Genomic DNA, 5,893 nt, shown 5'->3' on the forward strand with positions numbered 1-5,893 from the left:
ACTGTACGAGCACCTGCGTACACTCAGTATAAAGTAAACAAACAAATAACAACAGCCAGCTAAAGAGGAGATCCTACAGAGGAAATGGATTGGCCACACACTCAGGTAGCCTGTATCCAGCATAACAAGACAGGCCCTCACCTGGAATCCACAGGGCAGGAGGAGGAGAGGCAGACCAAGAAAGACCTGGAGACGTGACCTGGAAGAAGACACCAAGAAGATTGGATACACCTGGGGACAGTTGGTGAGACTAGCCCAGGCAGTGGCGTAGCCAGGATCGTCTCAAGGGGGGGGTTCCAATTTTTACCCGGGGACAAACTTTCGATTTGCACCCCCCCCCCCCATCAAACTTTCGATTTGCACCCCCCCCCTCAAACTTTCGATTTGCACCCCCCCCCCCCTCAAACTTTCGATTTGCACTTTTTATATATACTTTTTATATATACCGAGGGGTCTATGGGGGGGGTTATGACCCCCCCTAACCCCCCCTGCCTACGCCACTGAGCCCAGGACACCTGGGGACAGTTGGAGAGACTAGCCCAGGACACCTGGGGACAGTTGGAGAGACTAGCCCATGACAGATTAGCCTGGAAAGCTATTGTGCAAGGAGAAGCAACAGGCTAACCTAAACTTAACAACAAATAAAATCGGTTTATTTTAAACACACACACAATTTGTTTTCTTAAGTGATAAGTAGGAAAGAAGTGAGTAGAGCATCTGGTACATGTTGTGGCATATAAACTATCTTCTTAACTTACGTAAGTAAATGATTTATTTTTTTTTGCAAGTTAAACGCAGCATTAAAACCTCACGTAGACTGCAATTATGATGACGTCAACAGTTACATAAAAAATTTAAATATTTCTGATATAGCGGCCGAAAAACAGGATAGCAGATTTTGAAACGTAGAATGTAAGCATTTGTTTTTCTTAAATGTGTTCCAATAATGTAGAATATATTTAAACTTCCTCCCTCTGAATTGTTATATCGGAGAGGATTTCCTCCAACACAAATTAAGAATTACGTGTCAATATGTTTTGCGCTATATTGGGTGTTGACTTTGATTTCAGCCTGCTTTTCTTTCTGGATTTGCTTCTAGCCTTAAGAACAATCAGCACGACAGTAGTTGTTTGATTTTTGAAACCAAAACTTTACGCTGTTAAAAGTCATCATGGGATGTAAATCATGAAAACAGAATTGAGTGAATTGTTTTGTTTGTTCTTTAAACGCAGGGGACATAACCAAGTACTACACAACAAGTGATGACGATTGCTGGTGACGTCACAACCAATGGACGTAACTCTCGCTGAGATTCCTTGGCTTGATACAAATACTTGCAGCTAAGCTCCAGCTAAGCTCCAGTTAAGCTCCAGTTACTGGTGTGGGCTAGGTCTCACCAAACGGGGGTCGGGGTCTATGTTTGGGTGGGGTGGTTGTGTTGGGAGATTGGGTGACCAATGGTCAAAGATGGACTAGCGAAATTATAATTTTAGTCCAGCCGTGTGTATGCAGGGATCAACTTATTTAATAAAACATAACCACCCACACGAAACAACAACTTGAGACCCCTCTACCAGAAATTCCAAATTGAGACCCCTCTACCACAAAAAAACCCCAAACAAAATTGACACCCCTCTAAACCCCAAATTGAGACCCTTCTACCAGAAGCCCCAAATTGAGACCCCTCTACCAGAAACCCCCAATCGAGACCCCCCCGCTACCAGAACCCCAATCGAGACCCCCCTCTACCAGAACCCCCAATCGAGACCCCCCCTCTACCAGAAACCCCCAATCGAGACCCCCCTTTACCAGAAACCCCCAATAAAGACCCCCTCTACCAGAAACCCCCAATCAAGACCCCTTCTACCAGCACCCCGAATCTAGACCCCCCCCCTCTACCAGACACCCCCAATTGAGACCCCCCCCTCTACCAGAAACCCCCAATCGCGACCCCTCTTGCAGAAATCCCCAGACGTAAAACACGGCCCCCGGCTGGCAGAGTTTTAATTAAAACAATGGCTTTCACCCGTTCGCCGCTCCGCTCTCTTAAGCTCCGGAGCGCTTTTCCTGGTCACACCGGTGGCGCCCCCTCTTGGGCGTGGCCCGGGCTCAGATGTCCTGATACCCCCGGCGTCTTGTCAGCCCTCCCCCACCCCTCCATCCAATCTGGGGACTGCCTGACGCAAAACAATCTCCAGGATAGATGTATTTTTTTCACCCGCGTAGAGATTGTAATGTAATTTCCATGTTAACTTTGTGGACCGGAATTTTGTTCTTGCCGGTTGCCGGCTTTGCCGGTTTTGTCTGTTTATTTCGTATCATTGATTAGAAATAAAAACAGACAATGGAAACTTAGTTAAACAAGCAATGTGATCATGTGGCATGCATTTGCTTTCTGATCTCAGGGGTATGGGGGGGGGGGGGGGGATTGCACGACAGTTGATTTCTGGTTCGTTAAGCGAAGCACAACTGTAAACTGTGTAGTTCGATAAACGAAGCACAACTGTTAACTGTGTAGTTCGTTAAACGAAGCACAACTGTTAACTGTATAGTTCGTTAAACGAAGCACAACTGTTACCTGTGAAGTTCGTTAAACGAAGCACAACTGTTAACTGTGTAGTTCGTTAAACGAAGCACAACTGTTAACTGTGTATTTCGTTAAACGAAGCACAACTGTTACCTGTAAAGTTCGTTAAACGAAGCACAACTGTTAACTGTGTAGTTCGTTAAACGAAGCACAACTGTTAACTGTGTATTTCGTTAAACGAAGCACAACTGTTAACTGTTTAGTTCGTTAAACGAAGCACAACTGTAAACTGTGTACTTCGTTAAGGGTGGCGTTGGGGAGGGAAAGTGTGGTGGAGGGGGGAGGTGGGGAGGGAAAGTGTCTCGGGATCAAGTCAGCAAGTTTGTTACCATCCTCAAATTTACTAAATTTTGAAATCACCTTTATACCTCGTATATCCCCAATATGCCCCGTATATACCCAATATGCCCCGTATATGCCCATCCCCAATATGCCCTGCATATGCCCATCACCGTTTCTCATACGCCATGTCTCACCTATCTACACAGTGACCGTAACCCACCCGACCACTGTATCCACATATCCACGATCATATCCATTACATAAACAGCAGACATCTCTCGCATCCAATCAATTTGCTGTCGTCTGCTGTAGGCGCCCCCCCCCCTTTCCCCGTCACTCAATAGTATTGTTTGCTGGGGCGTTCATCAACCATAACACCCCTCAACTCCACGCTAACCATTACCCACCCCACCATTACCCACCCCACCATTACCCACCCCCACCATTACCCACCCCCACCATTACCCACCCCACCATTACCCACCCCACCATTACCCACCCCACCATTACCCACCCCACCATTACCCACCCCACCATTACCCACCCAACCATTACCCACCCCACCATTACCCACCCCACCATTACCCACCCCACCATTACCCACCCAACCATTACCCACCCAACCATTACCCACCCCTTTAACCCCCTCACACAGCGTAACCCACCTCACCCCTCTCCTCTCACCCACACCGTAACCCACCCCACCCCTCTCCACTCACCCCCACCGTAACCCACCCCACCCCACTCCGCTCCTCCCCTCTCACCCCCACCATAACCCACCCTTCTCTCCCACCTCTACTATAACCTACACCCCCCCCCCTCGCACATACGGCCCAAAGGGAAATCCCCTACATTAAATCAGGTTCAGTTGACCACCGTCCCCCCCACCGTCCCCCCCCCCCCACCAAAAAAAAAACTTCTGTCTGCCCCCTAACACCCCCATAGTATATATCGTCTGACACTGCCGTCTGCTGTCCGTGCCTTACACCGTCAGACGCTCACCATCCGGCACGAACGATAACCAAAGTATTTTTACCCGTAAATTAAGTAAACAGTATCCTCCCTTAGCAACTCATTTCTCAATGATTTTTATCAGTGATGTTTTTTCATTTCCGAAAGGACAGAATCTAAAAGTCCTTAAGGACCAAGCATTGTATTGAAATGTCCTGAGGGATTGTGTTAAGTATGTCCTAAAATCGACAGATCTATGGTTTATAAAAAAAAATTGATGAGAGGGGAAGGGTCTTGACGGAGGAGGGGGGGGGAGGGGGGAATATTTTGAAATGACCATAACCAGACTATTTTCAGTTACTGATGTACCAGTTTTGTTGAGTTATGTTTGTACTACTTTGTGGTACCAATTGTAGTGTTGTTGCAGCTAGTGATGTGCCAGTAATGTTAAGATATTTGTGTACAATTGTAGGTTACCAAAGGACATGCTTTAAAATACGAACTCGAGACATTCGGTTTGAAGTCGTGCACTCTAGCCCTCGACCACACCACTCCATCATGCAAAAGCCTCACAAGGGGTCAACATGACGATGATGATGAGGGTTAGGTGTAGGTTTATGGTTAAGGCCAGGACCCATGGCGAGGATTAGGTTTAGAGTAGCTATACTAACAGGACTTTAAAAGAAATTGAGTAGGTTAAGAATAATCATACCGTACATAAAACTGTTTTAGGGATGGGTAATTGATGTCTCAAACTGAGTGCTTTGTCAGAAAGAGCAATATGTTTTGGTTCAAATTTATATTTTTGTATAAATTATAATTTTTTTCTATTTCGTTAATGGGCGGTGGGCGTCCCAGGGGGGGGGGGATGCCTGAAAGAAACCCTGCTTGTTTTATCTTCTGTGAACTGAGAAGACAAGACAGAAACGGAAGTTCGTCATAAAAAGTGTCTGGCATTGTTGTGTTGACGTCGAGTTCCGTGAGTTAAAACACCATTTTCTACATATTGGCATGCCTTGCTGGGTCTATTCAAATTCCGGTTTCATGTAGGGGCCTAAGTTGGGGCTTAACTCACCCCACCCCACACAAGCTAACCTCACACATACCCAGTGAACTAACCCACCCCACGCAACCAACCTCAAAAACCACGACCTAACACACCCCATTTACCCCACCCCCAACAAACTAACCACACACTCGAAAGGACCTATTACACCCCTCACAAACAAACCCCTAAACGAAGGTACTCCACGCAAACACCCCCCCCCCCTTACACACACAAACAAAACCCACCACACGAAGGGATCCCACGCAAAGAAACCATCCACACGAATGGACCACACACAAACAAACCCACACACAAACCCCCACACAAAAAACCCCCACATAAACAACCCCCACTCGAAGGAACCCCACACAAACAAACCCCCACATAAACAACCCCTCACACGGAGGGACCCACACAAACAAACCCCCACACGGAGGGACCCCACACAAACAAACCCCCACATAAACAACCCCTCACACGGAGGGACCCACACAAACAAACCCCCACACGGAGGGACCCCACACAAACAAACCCCCACATAAACAAACCCCCACACGAAGTGACCCCACACAAACAAACCCCCACATAAACAAACCCCCACATAAACAAACCCCCACACAAACAAACCCCGCCCATTATGATTGTTGACATTTCATCTCGCGAGTGACCAGCTGAGCGCCCAAATACCGCGTCCATTGAACCCAAGTATGGCGGCATTAGTTTGCAGACAAACAGATGGCGATCATTTCTGTGTCTGATTTCATGGCGTACTGCTGGTAGTCGGTATCGATTGCTAGAACTAGTACTACTCGTTGTGTTAGTTTCATGTTAGAGGCAATGGTATCGTGCTTAGTACTCGTCTTGTAATGGGTATTCGCATTGTCAGTATCGTTATATAGTATTAGAAATGATAGTATCGCATCCTGGTATTCGTAGACTCTGTTATTTCAGACCGCTAAAAAAGCAATCAGAATACATTTGTTCCCATCTAGTATCGATACTCTAAACCTTATCTAAACCTTGAC

Source organism: Physella acuta, unplaced genomic scaffold, assembly GCF_028476545.2.
Source record: "Physella acuta isolate Inbredline_101_S28 unplaced genomic scaffold, ASM2847654v3 ptg000989l, whole genome shotgun sequence".
Taxonomy (NCBI): Eukaryota; Metazoa; Mollusca; class Gastropoda; family Physidae; genus Physella; species Physella acuta.